The sequence below is a fragment of the Drosophila serrata genome, unplaced genomic scaffold (assembly GCF_035046125.1).
Source record: "Drosophila serrata isolate PLE 108 unplaced genomic scaffold, ASM3504612v1 contig_240, whole genome shotgun sequence".
In the NCBI taxonomy this organism is placed as follows: Eukaryota; Metazoa; Arthropoda; class Insecta; order Diptera; family Drosophilidae; genus Drosophila; species Drosophila serrata.
Genome location: NW_028257138.1, coordinates 8,555,973 through 8,580,217, shown reverse-complemented (window position 1 = coordinate 8,580,217; position 24,245 = coordinate 8,555,973). Strand labels below are relative to the sequence as shown.

The 24,245-nt window shown below is 34.8% G+C and overlaps 1 protein-coding gene across 4 annotated transcripts in view; it reads right to left on the bottom strand.

The window, feature by feature from the left end:
* ab (BTB/POZ-zinc finger protein abrupt) overlaps positions 1–24,245 on the bottom strand; it is a 57,009-nt gene that overhangs the window by 30,770 nt on the left and 1,994 nt on the right. For all 4 annotated transcript variants that reach the window (XM_086831112.1, XM_086831114.1, XM_086831111.1 and 1 more), the window contains exon 2: positions 11,020–11,175. The gene's annotated coding sequence lies outside the window, so the exon portion shown is untranslated. The remainder of the gene's footprint in view (positions 1–11,019; positions 11,176–24,245) is intronic.

The following is a 24,245-nucleotide window of genomic DNA, read 5'->3' as shown; positions in this document are numbered from 1 at the left end:
CAACAGGCGAATGTTGCTAGCCATGTCCGGTAGAAAAATAAATTTTCGAAATTTTTTCAAAGAAATTATAAGGGTTTCATTGTTTAAATTGTTAAAAATTGAAATTTTTAAAATATTTAAATGGAGTATGCAAATTTATTAACCTTCAAAAAACTAAAATATGTACGGTTTCTGATTTGAAATTAATGAATTTTTGACTTAATTATGAGATTTATATCGATAATTATCGATTCCCAGAATGAGTATATTTAAAGCTTAATTATGATCGATTTCCGATACGATCCTATAAATAATTTGGAAACTGCAAGTATATATAAACTTGGGCTTCCTGAAGTTAGTTTTCATTCTTGTTTAAAGTTATGGTTTATGATATATTGTACAATTGTAGTTCTAATAAAAGACCTTCCTTGGTACTAATTATAGATGTGTGTCGCAAAATTACAAGTCTATGCTTCGTTCTCAGTAAAACCATGAACTATAATTCCCAGAAACTCATTAAAACAGAAAATGTTCTTCCCCTAAATATCAAATATATGTAAATATATTTCTATAGTTTTCCTTTTTCGTGGGAAATTTAGTAAGGCCCATTAGGTGTGTAGTTACAGTTGATATACGCACAGTTACTCACAACAAACCATATCCATGGTGCACACACACTACCTTTTTGCATTTTGTTTGCGCTAATTTATGAAGTAACCCAAAACAATTTCATCATAACACATTTGCTGGCAATTATTTCGTTTATTGAACAAACATTCGCCTCGACTCGCCTCGCACATCGCACATAAATTCAGAAGGGGGACTCCCCTACAATAACTAACCCGGCCAAGAAACAACGAAATAAAACAACAGATAGTTTTCCGGCTTGGTAACCGAAAAATATGTAAATGAAAGGTGGGGGAGGGGGGTGGGAAAGGACAGGAAAATAAAGCACCAACAAATACGCTTTTCACATGTAATCAGCCGGATGTGTGTATGTGGGTGTGCAACAACGCAATTGCATTCTGCATGCCACACTTCAAATGTTCAAATGTTCAACTTTTCAAATGTTCAAATGGCAAAACTGCCTAAAAACAAAACATTTCACAATTTTTGCGTCCAAGTCCAAAAAAGGCACAAAAACAAAGCTGTGTGTTTTGGTGTGCAATTGAAAGGATACCCGCGATGTGGGGTGGTGGTGGGTCCTGGGGACCAGGGTGTTGAGCGTAACATAATAACAAATAAATGTAAATGATAATGGTAAATAAAAAACGAATTACTAAACAACACACACTGATATCTATGTATATATATATAGATATATTTGTATATTTGTTATATAACGATCCACATACTGTACTACAGATATATAGTATATGTGACTGAACAAACACGCATTTGGTATCTAGAACTGCGGAAATGGCAGAAACAACTCCTGTTGGCCATGGGCACAATCAAATTTGTACTAACTATTTGAACGCCCCCCAAAACAGAAGAAAAGTTTACGATTCAAAGGGTATATTGAAATTAGAGAAGGTTTTGTCAGGGTTTAAAACAAAGGAGAATTGTAATCTTGAATGGGAATTATATTATCTATATAATTACTAATTTTCAAAAATCACATTTCAATATTAACTTCTGTATTTTTAAATTAATTTTAAACTTATTTGAAGAATCATTAATTCATTGAAATTAGAGAAGGTTTTGTCAAGAATTAAAGTAAAGGAGAATTGGTTTTAGAATGGGAAAAAATCCACAAAAATAAAGTATTTGTACTTGATTTAAATATATTTTATATAGAAGAAGAGTTTTAATCAAAGATTTCATAAGCTAAACACAACCTATTATTATTTAACATAAAGAAACCCAAATTATATCTCTAACAAATTAAGCTAAAACCTTTTCTATTCCCTCTTTTTTATATTTCTTCTTTTCCTTTATTTCCAATCCACCCTTTGAAGTAATCCTCCCCCTAAATTCCAGGGTAAAATTAAGTTCTAATAACTCTCGGTCTTCGTCACTTGTTATTTTTGGTAAATTGATACGGCGCCTTAGCAAGTGAACTAAGTTCCTTGGCAAATATTTTACCCCTCCGCAGGGCGACATACAACCCTCCATATATATATCCTATATGCCTTTTCTGACATGTATCCTCCACCCATCCATCTAGCTATCTATGTATCCGTAAGTCTAACTAGGATTCAAGGAACGAGGGCAGGACGCGTTATGATGATGATTGTTATTTTTACGATTTGCATTTTAGTTGTCAGTGGGGGAGAATCATTGAATGTACACAAAGTCCGAGGTACAAGTAGCTTTTCCTTTTTGTGTGTGCGTTGCCCTTTTTGTTGTTGTTGTTTCACTCATTATTTTTACAGTTATGTGTGTATATATCGTTTATGACTTTATATGGTAAGGAGGCGTGTGCGTATCCTTATGGTATAAGGATAAAGTGACAAGGAAGTCATAAAGAAAATTCAAGCAATGAAATTGAAATCAGGAAATTGACTCAAATTACTTTCGGATGAGACCAGTTTTTTTATGCGGGGTATTAAGTATAGTTAAATCGAACCATAAATGGGAAAATTTGATTTGAATTTTAAATGGAAAATTCTCAATTATAATACGTTGCAGGGGAAAATGTCAAATCGAATTATATGGCTGCAATATCAACAATGCAATTTTAGCAAGGCCTACAACTACTACCACACACCTCTCTCCTATTTGCTCTTATTTAGTTTTAGGAAAGGACTAAAATCAGCAGCAGGATAGTAGAGTAGAGAGGAGGAGTTACTCCCCTCTTTGAATGCAAGCAAATTAGTTAAAAACCAATTAAAATCGCTCATCCGCCGTGTTGACCAGGTACCGATGCCACACGATATATGCGGGGGTGGCTCATATCGGTGTATATATATGTATTTGTACCACTCCAGGGGCGAAATATTCTAAAAATCCAAATTAGAATGTCAATAAAATGCCATTTTTAATGAAATAATTAATTAGATTTTGCACATCAGCAAATCTAACACGCCAAAAACCCACTCACATATACACTCACAAAAAGCGTTTTGTATCTATGTCTAACTAACGATTTTATAGAGATGCCCACGTGATTCGTGAGTATTTTGTATACAAAAAAAAAAATAAACATATATTATTTAGCAAAGTAAAACTAATTGCTTGCTTAATAAATAATAATAGTCTGCCTTTGTGAGTTGAGTTTTTCTTTCTCTATTATTTCTTTTGTGCTATTCTATTTTAGGTATTTTTCCAATGATTTTCAATTAAATTTCCCTCACGATGGCATTTCAAAAGCAGATGTATATACACACACTAGCATACACATTTTTTTTGGACCATCATAGTTGGAATTTAGTTTGTTGGACACCATTTTGTTTAGAATTGGAAAATTTGCATTGCGTTTCTATGGACATTTTTCCTTATTATTCATCATGGTACATATATCCTCCTAACCTATCCTATTCTATTCTGTTGTGTTGTGTTGTATTTTTCTGCTATTCGATTTTCAATTATTTAAATGGTTTTATTTTCGTTTGCCGCACTCATACACTCATTTGCATTTTCTGGAACGAATTCTAGTTCGACCGCCTCCTCCCCTTGGATACAATATCATAGCTTCAAAGTGCCACTCAATGGCAGGGGAGAAAAAAATATATAAAAAAGAAACTAAAAACGATAAGAACATCTACGACTTTTCCTAATTGCCTCTGGAGAATTTAAATTGAGACATGAAATTGAATAATTCAAAATAATTAGCAGGCCAGAGAAGACAGAGACCTCTCGGTCTCGCAGACTCATTCTCAGTCGCAGTCTGAGCGCGTAATTGCATTAATGATTTTGACAAATGACCGTCGCCAAAGTCGCCTTTGACTTTGACGTTTTCCATCCAACTTGATGCAGATGAGAGGCTGAAACTATATCAGAGGAAAAACCTCCAAGGAAAGTCTTTCAGTTGCTTAATTCATTAAATTATACGCAAAAATCAATCAAGGTGAGAGATGGGGGAATAAGACACAGGGGAACTTGAAAATAAGAAGGGAAACATTATTTAAAAAATGTATAGTCTACGAAATCTTTAAAAATACTTTCAAGAGATTATTTAACAGGAAAAAGAGTAAATTCACTATCTAATCTAATAACATGAGTTTAAAATGGAATTAAACCTTCGGAAAAATCTATATTTTAAACCTTAATACAATGAGTAACCTTATGACTGTTTTAACTAATAACAAGATACATAAAATGATCTTTTTAACAATAGGTATTATTTGAAAACTGTATACGAAATCTTTATAAATATTTTCAAGAGATTAGTTAATAAAAAAAGGATTTAATTTCTATCATTCAAAATATTTAAAAGAAATATTATTAAATAAAAGTATGAGCAAAATGTTTTCTTGAAAAATATGAATATGAATAAAATTAATTTCAAAGGTTTCTTAGAAACGATCTATAAATTTTTATTTAATTTTATGTATTATTAAGTCGATGGATGTACGATGGATAATATTATCATTGTTTTAACTGATAATAAAATGTTTTGAAAAAGTATTGACTCATTTTTTACCTGTTTCTATGAATTATTTCCCTCTAGTATAATTTATTTTCTCAGTGCACGTCATAGACAAATCTGTGATCCATTTCATGGATAGGCTTTTCGGGGCCCATTCGAAGCTAGCTGCTAATTAAACTAATTGAGTAATTTCAGAAATTCAGAAATTAAATGAGCAAATAAAAACTGACCAAAGACAGAGACATAAACACAAACAAAATCAAAAAATAAAACTAAACCAAAGTCGAAAAATTTTAAAGCGCAATAATCGCAGAAAGCAATCGCAAAACTTCAACCTGAAATGGCCTCTAAAAATTCAGGTGGTTTGTCATCCATCAGATGCGTGAGACCCCATTACTCATGGATTGCAATGCGTCTCTATTGGCACCCACTATTTGGAGCAACCTGTCCTAATTAATTTCCAACTTTACTCAAATGGATCTCTTAATGGGGCAAGTCCACAGATATCCATCTCAATGGGCCGCAATTAGCCTCGGGGTTAGACGATACTAAAAGATAGTGGCTTCAAAGTTTAGCTAGTAGTTTTGTAGTTTCGCATGGCCAAAAAAGAAATGTGTGGCCAAAATTTATGCAAATGCCACCAAAAAAAACAGAGTCGTAGATGCCGTCACTCCAATAAAGAGTTTTCAACTTTCTTTTGGCCAACACACATACTCACAGAGACAGATAGATAGATAGACATACTGATAGATATGGATACATAATGTCAATGAACTTGTCTTGTCTACAATAAAAATGTTTAATATTTGAAAAAAAAAAAAAAAAACGAAAAAAGAACTTTAAAAACCGAAGCGTAGAAGTAGAAATTAAAGATACAGAGGACAGAAATTGATCTGGCAGCGGCCAGAGACTAAACTAAATGGTATTTGAGATTTACATAAACTGGCCATAAATTAAATTAGCCAGAGCCAGAGCCAGGGACAGATACAAGATGCAGGCCAACTAGCAAACCGACAGGGCATCATCATTATTCGTATACAATTAACACAAAGAGAAAGCAACAATGGAGCTAAGAATGTATATACGTATCTGGCAGATACACCGCATATACTACTGGCATTAATTTTCCTCTGGTATGCCCGCCAACTTTCGGTATTGAAAAGCAATAAAAAACGAATAGAAAAAACAAGTCCGAGTAGGAGAGATCACAGTGGATCGCTCAGATACAGATACATATGTATCTGAGGGCTGTAAGTGTGTCGTATCTACATCTTATAACATTTAATTCATTGTTCACTATTCGGCGGTATTTGTATTATGTATTCCATTTTGTAGTTTTCGTTTTTCGATCTTTTGCTGTTTACTACGTCTACTTTTTTTTTTGGGCCATTGTTGGGCTTAATGGAAAACGCGTATTGGCCAAGTTGTGCGTGGCGCGTTTTTGTTGTCATTAAATTTGCGTTTATTTCATTGGTTAACTTGTTTTGCCTTTTCCACCTCCTCGGTTTTCTATTTTTTTCTATTTGCCTCTCGCTTCCACGCGCTCTCTTTGCATTTTTGTATCTGTATCTGTTTCGGTGTATCTGTATCTGTGTATCTGTGCCTTTTATTGTTTCGTTTCATGTTCGTTTTCAATGGTTTTTATTTAATGATCGTGTTTACATACTTTAGACCATCTCCCTCTCTCGCCCACGGTATTCCCAACTTAATTGTTTAGACCCTACAAAAACAAAAAATTCCAAATCAATTATAGCCTTTTTTTATAGAGTTTCCATAACTGTTGGTACAGTTTCTAAAAACAAAAGTATCTACAGTTTTAGGGAATGATTAAACTAGTTTGGTTTTAGATTCCAGAAATATTTTAAAATTTGTCAAAGATACTCTACAGGAATTCTATGATTCTTGTTTTAAATACATATATTAAATATCTTTTAAGTGAAAGATACTCTACAGGGATTTTAGGATTCTTGTTTTATATATATTTAATATCTTGTAAGTGAAAGATACTCTGCAGGGATTCTTGTTTTAGGTATTAAATATCTTTTAAATAAAAGATACTCTACAGGAATTCTAGGATTCTTGTCTTATATATAGTAAATATCTTTATAAAACCCCCAAATATTTTAACTTTGACTTATCGATACACAATCTATTTTCGTTGTTTTACAAAGTGTCATTGGGATTTTTCAAATCCATCTGGGTTTAATCTGACCCAAGCGACTTTGCGTTGCGTTTGGGGGGTCAACTGCCGGGGGAATATCGATTGATGTGACCAGCGGGTTAATTATAACATTAACCGACTGACAACTGGTCAGTGTCGCGGGTTCACAGCTCTCCAGCTCCTCTCCAGCTCCTCTCCAGCTTCCAGCTCCCAGTTCCTCCTCCATGCCACACATGCCACATCGCAGCACAGCGCTGATTTCTGAAGCGGAAGGTGTTTGCCAGCGGCATCCAAATATACTTTTCCCACACTGTTGTTGTCATCGCCGTCGAGGTGTTCATTTTGCTGAGTTTTCCCCCTCTGATTTTCCCCTATGATCCCCTTCCTGATTTCCTGCTCGGTTTTCCCCCTTCCCAGCTGTGTTGGCTTTTTGGAAACCCGGGTTCGGGTACTCGTAAATTTCTATATGACATTATTAGGTGGTTCGCTGATTTGCACTGGGAAAAATCTTAGTTTAGTTAATAAAAATTTATAAAGTTTGTCTGAAGATATTTTATAATATTTAAAATCGTATGGAAAGATTGGAATATTTAGAAATTTAATTGGAAATTAAGCAATTTAGTTCTTAAGTATTTTATTATATTTTTGTAATAAACTGAACTTGATATTAATAAAACTGGTTCTTAGCCTTAAGTTGTAATTAAAAAAGGATTCTGTAATTATCGGGAACCAAGTTATTTTCAGAATAAAATTTATAAATAATAAAGTATTACTTTGATTCTATTCACTATTTTATTTTCTAAAAATCTAAATAATTCCAAGTGCGTCGCTTTTTTAAAAACAATTTTGTAATGTTTAAAAACCAAGTTATACTTTGAATAAAAACTAAAAATAATGTGTAATTATTTCATAAGATTTCCCTTTAACTTCTTTCGTCTTTCCTGCTAATTCTTTTCCAAGTAAAAATTAATTCCCATTAATTATTTCTAATTATTTAAAAACAATGTTATATGCAAAATAAATATGACAATTAATAATAAAAGTTAGTAATTGGTAATTATTTTGACAGATCTTTCTTATAGTCTTAATATTTTCCCATCTTTCCTTTTAATTCTTTTCCCAATCAAAAATAATCCCAAGTGTATCGCTTCTGTTGTTATTATGTCATAATTTTGAGGACAAAAAAAAAGTGAATCGCTGAACCAAAATAAATTAAAAATTGCTTTCATGCTTGAATCGTTCATTTGGTAACCTTAACTGAGTGAGTACACTCGGCGAACTTCATTACCCGGCATTTTCCAAATATATAAAATCGCTGCTGTGACAATGCCATGGATCGATCCAGCTCCCATTTTCCAGCTCCCATTTTCCATTTCCCAGCCCAAGTGTTTATGGTCGATTGGAAGTTTATAATGGATAATAATATGCGCTGTGCTCGGTGCCTCCTCCTCCCTTTCCCCTCCTATTTTGTTCTAAATTCAAATTTAGAACGCCAAAGTGAATGAAGTGCGCAATATTCAATTAAAGTCATTATTATTAGTAATTTCCCTTCGGCAGCAATTGCCATTGATTGTTGGTCGATCGGTAAATAGATCGATAGATCGATTCGATCGATCGATCGCCTCGGTAATCCCGCACTAATTGATACTCGAGAGCGTTGGATGGGGCCAGCTGCATTTCTTTGTTTTGTTTTGTTTTGAGACTTCTCCTCTGTACCGGAAAAATTCATCAATTTTCAATTTGAATGTATTAAGGCGAGCATCCCCTCCTCTATAGTCCCCTTCCAGAAACTACCCTTCGTTTTTTATTATTTTTTCTGGGGGCTAAGCATAATGAGGCATTATGCAAAAAAGTCGCGAGTATCGCTAATGAAGAGCTGTACATACGGACGTCTTTATTAAAAGTAATTAAGTCGTTGTAATTGTCATTTGACGAACTGTCTATTAAGTGGATAAAGGTGGGAGGCTAGGAAGGGGCTAGGGTTTAAGATCTTACTGAGAAATTTTAGGAGAGAAAGGGGTTTAAGGGAAGAAAACTATAAAGAATTTGCTAAAATCAAATTAAATTTAATTACCTAAATTTGCATTTCTACAATATATATACATTTCGATGAGAAAATTGTGTATAAATTTATATTATTTTATAGTAAACAATATGTGTGATTAAAAACCTATTTAAATCATATTTAAAACTTTGTTAAAATCTATATTATGATTCGCAAATAATCTAAAAATTTATATTTCTTTACAGTTAACAAAATATGTTAAAAAAAGACAAATTTGTTCAAACCTCTGCCAGAATCTAAGCTTTAACAAGCAAAACCCAATTATATTCGACTCAAATAAAGACCTTAAATATATACACAATATAAAACACAATAATTTAAGTTGAAACATAACCCATGGAATGATTTTTGGAATAGCAATTTAAGGTGTTATTTATAAAGAAATGCTGGTTTGTATTTGTACAATATATTTCTAAAAATAAAACCATATTTCTAGAATTAAATGTATGACATTTAAGTTCAAAAATAATCTAAAAATGTATATTTCTTTACATTAAATAACATATGTTAATAAAAGTGTATTTAAAATCCGTAAAACTGTGCTAGAAACTAAGCTTAAACTGTAATATATTTTTTCAACCCCGTTTGCAACAATTATTCTTATCAAAACCCAAGTATTTGACACAAATAAAGATCTAAAATATATAAAATTTTTAAAACTCAATAATTTCTGTTCAAAACCTACCCCATGGAATGATTTTTCCCGCTCCAAAAAAAAACAACAACTGAAAATGAACCCCCATCTAGAGCTCACATTTCCCTTTTTTGGGCTGCTCCGCTTGGCGTCATTGAAGTAAGTAATAATTGTGTCTAAATTTGTACGCAGACCATTTGAATCTCAATAAAATTTATAGTTATGACGAAAATATCTTCTCCCCTCCCAATTCCCGGGACTCGCTCTCTGCATGCGAGCTTTAAAAGCAAAGAAATTGAACTCAAGTGCAGACAATTGAAGAAGCTCCTCGCAGACAGACAGATTTTTCGGTGGCTTTTTGCTTTGAGGTTGATGGGTTTAGAGAAACGAAGGGGGGAGGAATGAATGTACCCCTTTAAAGATATTTTTTTGAATTTGATTTCAATTCTCTAGCTTTTTTTGCTGTCTGTCTGTGTATATTTTTTGATTTTTTGTTATTTTTTTTTTGCAAACGGTTATTAACCAATGCAAAAAGTCAGCCGGCGGTCGAGTACTCTCGCCATTTGGTTAATTGATTTCATCATTTGCCGAGGCAATCAACCCCCCTGAACCACCCACACCCTTCAAAAGGGGAAGATGTTTTCCCTTTTCTTATATTTTTTTTAGCATTTGCTTTGACCAATTCAAATTTATTTAGTTTTTTATTCGTTGCCATAGAACCGCAAAGTCAAGTAAATCTGTGGGTAAAACTAGACATGAGTACAGAGGGAGGTAGGAGAAGGAGATACACTCAAAGAAAATCTAGATTTTTAATTGGATTTTAAGAGATTAAAGTTAATTACCATAAAAATATTTGTATCTTAGAAGCAAAAGCTGAGACTTTGAAGAAGAATCTCTTATAAGAAACAGATCCTTAAAGGCTTCCTTTATTGGAATGAAAATCATCTTTAAAAATCTATAAAAATAATTTTTAAAATGTCTTAAAATCATCCCTAAAAATCTATCAAAATTATCTTTAAAATTCATTTTTAAAAATCTCTTAAAATCATCTTTAAAAATCTCTTAAAATCATCTTTAAAAATCTCTAAAAATTCATTTTTTAAAATCTCTAAAAATTTTAAAAAATCATTTTTCATCATCTTTTTAAAGCTCTAAAAATCTTCTTTAAAAATCTCAAAAAAGAATCTTTTAAAATCTTTTAAAAAAGCTCTTTAGAAATCTTTGAAAATCATCTTTTTAAATCTCTAAAAATCATCTTCAAAAATTTCTAAAAATTACCTTTTAAAAATTAGTTCAAAAACTTTTCCTCAGTTCTTATACACCGAGAGATTTTGAGTTTATATAAAAAAAACTAAAAGTATCCACAGAGTGAGACTTGGGCGGTATGAGGAGACGCCTGAGAGCTGCCACAATTACGCCAAATTAAAAGTAATATTGCGTTGCTCTTTGATTCTATTAAGGTTGTTAACCGGGCAAAACTGAAGGAGTATACATTTATATGATATATATAGTATATAGGAGACCCAGAGGAGACCCGCCAACTTGTTCACATTTAACAACATTAAGAAGCTTTTCAATTGCGCGGGCATTCAATTAGCGAATTGATTTGCCCAGTTTCACTTAATGGAAATTTGAGTGGTACTCACATGTTGCTGCTGGTTAATGCCGCAAATGCCTCTTGATGTTTAGCAGCGTTTCAGTGCTGCAATCTACTCAGCAGATGGATTTTCCTTTCAATTGTTGTTTTTCTTTTAGCCCGTGAACATCAGCTACCTTCAGCTGCAACCGAGAGTCTGAGTTTGCTATAAGAGAAAAAAAGAAGAAAATATATTAGAAGTTAGTTTAAAAAATCCCCTTTTTCTCTCGATTCGTTGAGCCTGCGATAAAAGTGTCAATTGCAATCAGAATTTATTGCCACCTTTCGATGCGTGGCTCAATTCGTTGCATTAGGATCAAAAACCTTTCAAGATTGACCGAAAACGAAACTGAAATAGGAATAGAAATGGAAATGGAATTTTTGGGATAACCTTAACTCAAATTCATTTGCAGGTATTTTTGTTACCTGTTCTTCGGTCTAATTGCACCCACTTAGCACTCCAAAAAAGGCACACACACACACACAAGGGACACTGCAACAATTGCTGTTGATTTTTGACCTTTTGATCCCACATATAAATTTTCAGACTTGACGTGACCACCTTTGGCCTTTTGTCCTGATATCGGGATACCTGTCTTGACCAAATGCTAGCCACGGTAAGGTGTTTAGTTATTAAGGTTTAATAACAAAGATGGCTTTTGATTTAAAAAAGAGTTTGTAACAGAAAAATAATAAATAAAATAAGCCCCGATTATGACATGACATTATCCTGTAATTTATATAGCATACTTTAGGGATATTAATTTGCCTAGAATAAGGATTCCTTTATATTTTAACTATTTATTTTCTCTATGATATTCCTTTGTTCCTTTCTTCCCCCCAAAATTCAAGGTGAAAAGAAACACTAATTAAAGTAGTAATTCCACCAAACATCCCCAAACTTTACACCCAAAAAAAAAGAGGGAATAACAATAACCAAACTAATTACTGATACGCGTGGAAATTTTCAGCAATAACAACGTCCCAGCTAAGAAAAAAAAGGGTTTTCTCGGTGGTGGAAAATTATGCGCTGCAATTTTTATTGCCTCATTGTTCATGGCATGTTGCTGATGTTGCCGATGTTGTTGTGGGTGCTTTTGCATTGTTCCAGCTTTTTTGTTTTCTTGGACATTTTTGGGTTAATGTTAATTACCCGAACTGCTTTCGCACTCGGACGGAGGCGAAACAGAAGAAGAAAAACCCAAAGCAATTAAAATTTTTATGACGCACTGAGTTATTACTTCAAATCCACAAACTTGACTAATGGCCACGCCCCCCGCTTTTGCTGACCTCACCCTCGAACCCTCGAAGGACGTGAGAAACTCTCCCAGAAATTCAAAAAGCAAAAAAGAAAAGGGAAAACGAACGCCCACGAAACAAAAAAATAAAATAATAATAATACTAAGAAGAAGTAGTAGAATTTGGGTTCAAGAACAAGAAGAGATATTAAAAAGATTTATTGTTTTATGATTTCCAGAGGGGTCACGAGTGCAACTGTTTCTACCTGAACCGCTCGATAGGTCAAAGGTGAACCGCTGCCCAAGATCTCGTATCTCTGTAACCGGGGATCGGTGGTCTTCTTCACCACTTGCACTTTCACTACGAACATGCGACGAGTGAAATGCTGTAATTAAACTCCAACTATCAAAATGCAATAAATTATAATACAACAACAACAATTAAAAAATCCCCACAGCATCTCAACCCATCTCCAACTTATTTCTCTGTCTCCCTCGACATCTCTTTCTCGTTTCGATAATTTACATAAAACGATTTTCGGTTGGATTTCAAACCATTCATTCAGCGGCTGCAAGTGAAAAGATTTCCAAAATCAGATATGTGAAAGTTTATTAATTAGCCAGTAAATTCCAGCTATTTATAATAAACTGAAATCTAAGGCGCAGTTTGGTGTAAAGTTTATAGTATGGTATTTAAAACTTTAGTTTAAGTTCAATAGGGGTTTGTTAAGACTGAATTTAGAGCTCTAACTCAATTACTTAATGAGAACGACATATCTTTGCTACATAAAATGAAATATAGAATATTATAAAGTGTTTCAGTATGACCAAAGCCATATATAAAGCTAATTAATATGACCATAAATAGTGCAACATGACCTTGAATATTATAAACTAAGTCAAGGTACCCATACCCCAGTAGCTAAAACTTAATTGCTGTTTAAGAAATTTAGAATATTTTTACAGAGTTTCAGTATGACCAAAGCACTATAGAAAGCGTATTAATAAGACCGTAAATAGTGACAGGGTGTCCTTACCTATTATAAACTAAGATAGTGTGGCCTTTCTCTCTTTACTAAAACTAAAACAATAATTATATGAACCAGAATAACCATAATTTCTATATAAAGAAAACTTTAATTATAATTTCTCCTATTTTTGCACACATTTATTATTCTGATTCACCCAAAAAAAATGACTTGGTAATTCCTGATATTTGCTTCGATCATTAATTGAGGGCTGACGTCATTTGGCTTTAACATAAACCCCTCAGCAGCAAATGCTTGTAATTACTTCTTCCTAACTACAACTAAACAAGCCGCAAAACCAAAGTTGTGTTTCCCCCCACTCACGCCTGGAGTGGGTGGAAAATTGTTGGATTTGGAAGGAGGTAACAAAGGATTGCATGATTAGGACGCATATCAATTACTGGCTACAAGACCTCTCTCTACCCCTCTCTTACCAACTTGATCCCGGCCAAAATGCGATTAACATAAAAGGTCAGCAAACGCGGCGAGGGTGGGGAGAGGGGGAAAAGCTCGGATCCTCTAACACCCATAACAACAGCAACAATGGAAAGTGGTTAAAAAAAAAGTATATAGTAATAGGCGTAATAAGAATAATTGGTGATAGGGGACTCACAGGATGGGGATAGCCTGGTGCGTGTTCAGGGGTTGCCAAGTCCTTTAGTTGTTGTTTTCTTTTTTTGTGAAACGCGTTGACTTGTGACCATTTCATAAATACCGTTATAAACAAATTACGACAATAATAACACAGAAACAACAACAACAGCAGGAGCAGCGTTGGAAATATGAAATTTATTTTTTATTGCCCACATTTACACATGTCCAAGCAACGCCCTTCGACGGGGTCCTTTTTCCCCCCAAAAATAAAAGAAAAATTATGAATTTCTAATGAAATTAACCTCCCGCTAGGCTTTTCCTGGGGTTAAGGCCTGAGGCAGAGTGTTTAGTTGCTGACGGGCCCACAACTATCCAACCATCCCAAAAAATAGAAGAAGGAGTCAGACTGACCGAAGGACAGCTGGAATAGAAGGGGAAACCCCGTCTGCTGTTGGTCCTTTGGAAATATTACACAGAAAGAATAGGGATAACAAGAGAATATAATTTCTTGGCTAAAATTAGTCATGAAAGTTCCTAAACCAAAGCCTTTAAAGAAAATCTTAAAAGCTTAAATTATTTATTAAACATATAATTTATTTTCCTTACGTTCTCTTTATTCCTAAGTATTTTTTTTGAGTGTACTTCTTCTGCCATTGACCCCTTCAGCCATAAGCCGCCTCTCTTTTCGTTCGCACATTGTAATTTTCGGTAATAAAAACGCTTTTTACTTCATAATTTGATGAAAATGCGACTAAATAATAAGTGTGTGGGTCTTAACCCAGCTAGGATAATTGCAGGACTCAAGGAATTACCTGAAAATATAAAACTAAAAGGTGTCGAAATAAGGTGGTTCACCAGACTAAAGTCAGAACACAGTAAAAATGGAATCACCTTACTGAAAAAAAACACTTTATTTATGAGCAAAGTGAATCACCTTTTGGCAAATAAGAAGAATCGAAAAATCGAAAAAATAAATGAAGAAAGCAAGAAGAATCTTCAGAAGAAGAAGGCAGCAACTGTCCAGTTCAGCTTAAGTGGGTATTAATTTCTCCCCAGTGACGCGATGTCCTTGCCCCCTCCCCCCAGTCCATGTCCATGTCCATGTCCTTCTCCCCCCCTCCCACACAACAGACAGCAAAACAAGCGATTGCATTACCACAGAATTTTGAGGCCAAGAAGGAGACGGCCAAGAGGAAATCGTAAGCAGTTAGTCACAAATACAATCGCGTAATTAATTAAGCGAGTCAGCTGGACACTGACCGCTGCTGTTACAAGGGTTGGGGAGGGGCAAGGAGAAAAGGGTGAGGAGGAGCCAATAATGAAAGGATAGGCACAGTGGAACAAAGCAAAAAGGGGATGATCCAACAAAGTTTGAAATTAAGAACTATAAATAATTATAATTTATGGGTAGCGAATTATAAAGGTGCAAAGAAACAGGAAATAATACTTGCTACAGTTGGTATTAAAAATTAAAGGTTATATTTTACCTTCAATAACTGCTTTTTAAATGGAAAAATTATTTTGTAAACTATATTAATATTTAACAAGACAGTAAACTAACTTGGGTAAGTCAAAGTTTATATACTCTATCAGTTTGCAATTGATTTATAGAATCCATTCCGGAAATCGATGAAATCTTCTTAATTCCCTAAACATATTTCGTTTGCTCTCCACTGTGCACAGTGGAGACATCATGCTGGGCACCCGGTGGTTAACCCGCGACACACGCATTGTTCTCGGGACGGATTGACTGTGAAGTCACAGTGGGTTAAAGATAATAAAAAAAAGAGAGGAGAAAAGGGGGGTTGTTTGGTTGGCAAACACACCTCAAATCGCGATATTTTGTCCTTTATCAGGTAATTCACTTTTTAACTTGCTCTTCCTTCGCATTTTATTTTGTAATTCTTTCTTCCTTCTGCGTTTCTGCGTTCATTTGTCTTTCGACCGCTGAGTGTGTGTGTTTTCTGCTTTATTTTGTTTCATTTTTTTTCTTTTGTAATTGTTTGCCATTAATTACAGCAACAACAGCAAACAGAGGGGAGTAGCAGTCGCGCAAATATTTCCGCTTTAACCTCGCCGTTTACCTCCCCGCTCTTGACTTTGGTTGTTAATTTTATTTATAAGTCCGCGTGACACACCTTCCTTTTTCGATTCGATTTACGGCTCCTGCATTAACGGTTAATGGCTGATTCTGTCTGTCTCTCCCTCTTCCTCTCCCTCTCCCTCTCCCTCTCCCTGTCTCAATAACAATTGGCATTTTGGCCATTTAATTGCAATTGCTCATGGCATTAGAACTTGCCCAAATATGATTTCCGTTTCCGGTTATCTGTGGTGCCCCTTCTCGCCATAGACCGCCTCAAACATGTTCGATGCAACACGAAGTTCAGCGAAATAGTCTTCAAACTCGAAACCGAAGTTTCCACGAACTCGTACGAAGTACTTCTGACCAGCGAGAGAAGTGAAGAGCGAGAGAGCCAAAGAGAGCGCCACACTCATATTCATATTCATTCATGTGGCCGCCGCCAACCGGCAAAATGGCAAGAAAAACAATAACAAACCTCAGCTGAGAAAAACTTAAGAGCAGGCAAAGAAGAGAGTGAAGGAAAGCCACAAAAGAGGCACCAGCAAGAGCGAAAATCCCGCAAACTGCAGCAGTAAGTCTCAAGTTGCACCAACACCAATGCAACATATTAGCTATAGAAGAAAAGGACAGTCCGAATGGCGACTTAAAGGGGGGGCCTTAAAAAAAGAAGGGGGCTGAGATGCCTTTTATTTATTGCAGCTTCGATTCGACCACCAAAAGGGGTGGGGAGTGGGTGGTCTTGGTGTTGGGTGTGCCTTGGGTTATGCCATCATCTTGGGTGTCTTTGTGTGCGGAAAGTGTGTGGGAAACAGTGGTCAATTCAAGAAACTTAAGGACACTTTCTATTATAATCTATTTATTGAGATTTTTAGCTTTAAGGTGTAAGATTTTAATTAAATTCTATTAAAAAGTATTATAGATTAACATTCTTTAAAACATTCCAATAGCACAAGCAACATTTTTTTTAGTTTTAGTACAAAACATTCTGTAAACACAACATCGATTGAATATTAATTAATTAATTAATTGTCCTATCATATTTCCGGAGCAACCACTGTATCCTTTATGTGTTTCCGTTATGTGTGTATGTGTGTTTGTGCAATCTTAAGCAGTATTTTCGTTGTTTGCTTTTAACCAAGTAAGTTGGCGCTTGGCTCCCGGCCAAATCGAGAAATCAAATCAATAATTTGGCTGCGGCGAAGAAAATGGGAAAAGTCTGCCAAAGAACTGCAGTAGCAGAGGCAATTCACCGCCAAAAAAAACCGACGACAACGTCATCATCTTGTCATAGTCATCCTCATCCGTATCATCATCATCATCATCGTGGGGGATTCCCCGATTTGTCCTGTCTACGAAAACAGTTTTCACGCAAGAACAACAATCGCGAACGACGAAATCAAAAGAAAATCCGCAAGCATAAAAATCAAATAAAAGCAGCCATGAAAAGGGAGTAAAGTGGAAGAAAAACTAGGGTTGGGGGGCGCGGGCAGGCAACGCACACACGCTGAAATGGGCGAGTCAGCGATGACACGTGCTTTTATGCAGCTGTTTTTCGTGGAAAACTCGCAAAATGCGCGAAAAAAAGGACAAAAACAAAAATCGCAAAATCAACGCACACACACTCAGCAAACAAGCAAAAAAAATATAAAAAAAAAAATCAACAAGAACAGGCTGAAAAAGAATCGCGAATGCGTCGAGTCGAGTCGCGACGCGATTTTTCGCAGCCGACAAAAGCCGAAGGCGATTTTCGAGGCCTTCAACTGCAGCAGCGACAGTGGCATCGTAGAGGCAGGGGGCGGGGGAGATGGAGCAGCACGGCTTTAAACGGGAGCAAAGAGAGCAGCAAAGAGGCCACACGAAAAAACAAAACAAAAACAAATATGAACATCAAACGGCAGGAGTCACGGCACGGGACTTCTTTGAGAGAGTGTTAGTGAGTGAGAAGGCGAAAGAAGAAGAAGAAAGACAAGCAGCCAGCCTGCAGGTGGCAGCCACAGTGTTCCGTTGCAGCTTTGTGTCCTCTTTATTGGCACAGTGGTCACGAAAAGGAAAATTAATCGACGAAAATAATAAAAATATTAAAATAACACTCCTTATAGGAAAACTATCTTTGTAGCGCTTGTTAAACGTAGGTTCATATTTTTTTAACTAATAATTTTTGTGTAATATTATCATTATAACTTATGGAAAAACAATAAAAGAAACCTTACAGAATTCAATTAAATCATTAATAAAATAAAACAAAGCAATTAGTAAATATTTATGTTAAAGCAACGAAGTAATGTCTACTTTTGTTACTGTTCAACATTCACAGTTTTGCAGTCGTTTCTACGGCAGCTACAAGATATAGTTATCCGATTTTTATAAAATTAAATAAAAAACTCTGATATTTTTAATAAAGGCTATATTTTTGCGATAAGTAAAAAACATACTGATTTTGCATTATTATTATTTTTTTTTATTATTTGTATTATTATAAAATCTACGTTTTATTTATTTTATAAAACCTAGATTTTATAAGAATACAAAATCAGTATATGTCTAATAAGATGAAAATATCTTGAAAACGTAAATTTATATATTATATAATATATAATATATATTATTACATTATATATAATACATATAAAATAGTAGAATATACATATATATAAATTTACGTTTTCAATATATTTTTATATATATTTCCTATAGCAACTATATTATATAGTAAACTTATAATTATAAAATTAAAGCAGGAATTTTAAAATAATTCAAAATGGCTATATGAGTTATATTAGATAAAAATATGTTGAAAACTGAAAAAGGTTTATTTATTAAAATTGTTAAGGTTTATATTTAATCCTATAGCAGCTATATGATATAGTCGTCCGACTGACATATAATTTAAATCCAAATTCAAGTATAATATAAAATGGCTATATATAAAATTTGAAGAAAATATCCTGTAAACTGAATAAATGTTAATTGTATTAATTTCTTACAGAATGCAATTAAATCATTAATAAATTAAATAATAATAAATATTTACGTTACAAGCAACGAAAAAATGCATACTTTCGTTACGGTTCTACATTCAGTTTTTCGGTCGTTCCTATGGCAGCTATATGATATAGTAGTCCGATTTTGATAAAATTTAAAACGAAGTTAAGGAATAATACAAAACGGCTATATCTGAAATTTGATAAGAATATCTTGAAAACTAAAAAAGTTATAATATTTTTCCTAAAAATTGTATGGCCCTCTTTATAGAAAAACTTTGCTCTTTTGTGCTTACTTATAGGCTTTGATTTAGTTTTAACTAGTAAATAATTATAATATTATTTTAAATTATAGAAAAATTATCAAGTTTATCGCTAACAGTATTAGAAAACCAATTTAAATTGACTAAGACACTCCATTACATAAAACTTCCTCCATTTAGGAGTGCCTACTGTACATTTAAAACGGAGTTTGGGGCAGTGAATCCAGGGAGAGTGAAAGAGACACACAAACACACAGCCAAACAGCAGAAACACCGACTAACGGACACATGGACACATCGAAAAGGCCAGACAACAACAACAACAACAACAACAACAACAACAACAACAACAGCGTCGACGACGTCTTTTTGGCGCGTGACGTCGAATCTGGATCGGAACTGAACGTTGAAACGCTGAACGTTGAACGACGCGTCGTCGTTCCAATGGCAGATGGCAAATTGCATTATTATGCGAGTGTCTGCAATCTGCACACCAAAGCAACAAAAACAATAGCGAGACACATACACAGAGCGGCGAATACTGCTACAAAAGCAGAGATAGCACAAAAACAAAAGTGCAACAAAATACGCAAAAACAAACATACAAACGGGATTTTGGACGCTGCTGCTGCTACATCATCGGAACTTTTCGGTTTTCCGATTAGAAAGGGGGGGTCGGCAGCGGGCGGCGGGTGGGCGTGGTTGGTGGGTGGCTATGGGTCATTCGCAGGGATTACATTCCGTTTTGTTCAAAAATTAATAGAATTTCATAAGCTTTTTCAGCTATTGCGTCTCTCTCGCTGTCCCGCTCTTTTGGCCTGCTCTCATGCTCTCTCCCTGTGTCCATCTCTTTTGCTCGTTGCAGTACTTTCTCTATCCCTCTCCTACTCTCGTTCTGGTTTATATTCTGACTCACTCTTTCAAATGTTAATTTGAATTTTTATTAGGTTTTAGGCATGCATTGTTGTTGCTGCCTTCGATCCCCCCGCCTTCACTGCTACTGCCACCGTTGTTGTCATGCATTTTATTTTCACTTAAAACTGCAATTGTTCGTAGGCATCATTTTTGTTGTTTCGGAAGGGGGACTGCTGCTGCAGTCGCCGTCGTTGCCTCTGCCAGCTTCGACGTCGCTGCTGCTGTCATCGTCGAAAGTGCGACTGCGTTAGAAAATTGCATTTGATAATACTAAACACACAGACAGCACACACACTTACACCCACAACCCACACCCCACACCCTGCGCCCACTCGCTCTATAACATATAGAAATTGGTTTTTTTAGGTCGTGGGCTGGGCAGCAGCACCAGAAGCAGAAGAAGAAGAAGAAGTGCAAGAGGAAAAAGAGGAGGCACAAAGAAAACAAAGTCACTTCACCTGCAATCTGCAATTCGTAACGCCAACTATTTAAGTTGCCTTACGTGCTAACGGTGAACTCTCGATTACGCTACGAGAGTAATAGTAAATTTAAAAATTTGAGGGATTTTTGGTATATTTTGGATTTTAATATTAATATTTTAAAATAATAACAAATAAATCACCATCTCTTATTTAAAAGGATAATTTATATAAAACCCAAATATATATTTTATATAATGTAAGTGATAAGAAAAAATTAGAAAAAAAAACTTCGGCATTTTCTAAATAATTTCCAATATCTTTATGATGTTCAAAACGAGAAAATAGTTAAAATTACACATTAAATAAATATCCTCTGGGTTTTAAGCTAGATTATAAAGTTCATTAATGTTTCTAGTTGAAAGTAAAATGTTCTTATTATTTTATAAAGAATTAGAATTAGAATTAGAATTATCTGCTAAAACCCTTTTTATTCAAGTAAAATCTGCACTTCAATTTGAAGCTATAAAAACCATCGAGTGCCCACTGTAAATCAGCGCCTTACAAGTGTTTACGTTGGCTGGCTTACGTCTCTAAACCGGTGACGTTACAAGTTCCCGAAGACGAACTGCAAATATTATGATGAGAATATTTTTTCAAATCGATGCAGATATTTATTCCCCCTTAAGCCCCTTTTGGCTCCTGCCTGCAGTAATAATAATATTTTCGAAGGATGTTTTTTTGGGTGATGATGATGATGATTTACATGGCAGGTAGTATAGTATATAGGCATTTGAGAAAGTGCCACATCATTCTCATTTTCGTTGCACTTTTTCGTGCACTTTTCGATGGTGATTTTTACTGTGTGATTTTTTTTTGTTTTGTGCCAACTCATCGCGACGATTCAAGGCGCCGCCGAGTGAAGGAAGAACAATTGAATCGGATTGCTAAGGTCCTCGAAGTCCTTTCGCCCAATTTTCTTTCTTTCTTCATTCTTTGTTTCCCCGTCTCGTTTCTTGGCCCGAACGGAACTTCAATTACACATTTGCTCACATGCGAAAAAGTGAAAAGTCACTGGCCTGTCATGGGCCAGAAAATCCACAGCCAAAATCAGAATCATCATCCAACCGACGGCATTCCTTCGGAGTTTCCAAAAACATATATATGTATGTATATATATTCCACCCTTCACTGCATATCTCTCGCCTTTTGGCCACTTTGAAATTTTCTTTTTGGCCCGCCTTTTGATTGGAATTGTTGTTGTTGGTGGTCGGTCGGTCGGTCCTTGGGCTAATGGCGCTGTGGCATTTTATACCCTTTTTCGCAGGCAATAAAAACATTTTCTTTTTTGCGCCATGAAATAATGAATAATATGAAGAAAAATACTTGGCCCCTGCCGGCCGACGTTGTTGTGGAAAACAGAAAACGCATTAAGTGCGCGGTTTTCCATTGTTTATAACATTTTCTTTCACCCCCGAGAGAACGAGGCAAAGGGATAATTAAGAATGCTTATTTATCTAGAACGCAGTCACGGCGCCGATTGTCCAGTTTCCAGTTTTCCCCAAACTCTTACCAAAAATTTTGACCGCAGGGGGGCAGAGAGAAAAAAAACCCCTCCCATGAAAAGGTTCGTAAAAAAGTCAGAAAAAAACTTTTATTTTTATGATAAATTGTGGAGAATGGGGAGGCCAGGAGGAGGAGAGGAAGACTGCGCCATCCAAAGGTCATTCGGAAGCTTAGCGGAAAAAGGGAGAAAACTGAGCAGGAGCAATGATTCGAGACATAATGGAAATGATACACAATTTAAGAACTAAACATATACTGCTAAAACGTACTTTTCCTGGGTTACATTTAAAACAGTTTTTTACAGAAACTATAAGATTATGATAGTAGAAAAATGTATAAAAATTGGTGTAGGGATAGTTAGAAAATTATAATTTAATGCTAGATATTTTTATTACAAAAAATATACATATTACAATACTATAGTAAAGAACAAGAACGAATTTTTATGAAAAAGATGGCTAAATCGATTCGGATGATGATGTTGATCAAGTATTTAAATGATTTATAGGATGCGAAATGACTTCTCCACGGCGTTTCAAGCTTCTGACTAAAATTATAATACCTTTGGAATAAAAATATATTATACAATTATTACAATTACAATTAGCAATCTAGTTCAGAACAAGAGGAATAAAATTATCTCTAAACTATGGCCAAGAACATGCATCGAAAGCATGATCTATATGAGAAATACAGAGGTAAAAACTTGAAAAGGTCACCTGTTCTTCAATCACGTTCAATCAACCGCTAAAGAGTTCAACTTTACTTCGGCTTCTGCCACAGATTTTCTCCGCTAATTAGCCGGGGCCGAAAGTTGGCGAGTTGAAAATTACCCCACGAAAGAAGGCAACAAAAAATACAAAATAAAAAATATAAAACAAAAATGAACAAAAATATTAAGGTAAAGCTGAAAAACTGGGGAATCGATGCCGGTGGGCAACGCACACGCAAATCACTTGTTTTTATGTAATTAACTGCCTGTGGGTTAACGGAGATTTGGTTTTGGGCCCAAGACGGGGTAATTAACCAAAAACCGATCGCTTCTTACGGCGGCAAGTTTTAGTTTTTTTTTTTGCCGTAATTTCCTAGCTCCAAGAGTCTGTTTTGTAAAGTCGAAGACTTTTTTTTGGTCGTTCAATAAAATTGCCTCAACCATCGCGACCAACTCGACCGACTCCAAGCTGCCTTTTAGCCGGCTATTGATTATTAATATTTTGTATTTTTTCCCCTACATGTCTTTTTTGTTATTTTTCTTATTTTTACCATTTGCTGTAATTACAGCGACGCGTTAATTGTTTGAGGGCCCCCCTTTGCACTCGGTTTTCCCCTTTGTTTTCACAGGTTTCCACACAAACCCACATACATCCATCTATTTGTGTTTGTTTTCAGCGATGTTAGAAAAAAAAATGTTGAGGCGAGGAATCCACACTTACGCGGCATCGCATTTGGGATTCCAGATACCAAAATCCCAGCCAAGAGTTCAGGGTTCATTAGCTGCTATTACCATTATCTGCCACTGACTGAAATAAGTTGGCAATTACCGCCCATGAAATTTCCACTAAAAAAAAAAATGCCAAGAGATTCATTTATCAAAATCCAAAGAGGACACAAATTTTCTAAAACCAATTTCGAAAATTCACACACATCTCTGTTTGTCAGTTTATAGAAATTTCAAATGTTAACGCCTTTTGTAAGTCCGTTTTTTATTTGTAAGCCATTAAAGTTCGGTTTACGATCATTGGGAGAGATCGCAAATAAAGTTTGGAGTCGTAAAAACTTGATAAACAAATTTAATTTATGTAAAACAAGATCAGACACCGAAACGCTTGGTTATTTAAAAGCTAAAGCTTAAATCCTAAACAAAAAATTCTATTTTGAAGTAGATTCAGTTTAATGTAGCTAAAACTGGTTAATATTATACGAGAAACTAGAGAGTTTTTATCTGTTTATAAAATATAATTAAAAATTGAATTTAATTTTATAAAATTTTTAACCTAAATTATTTTATTAATAATATTTTATTAAGCACATTAGTATTATCTTGATATTTTCTAAATATAAATCAAGATTAACCAATCCCTAAACATATTTAAGCGATTTAAAAATACCTCGACCTAAGTTCTTTCAAAAAAGGATATTCTAACTAAAC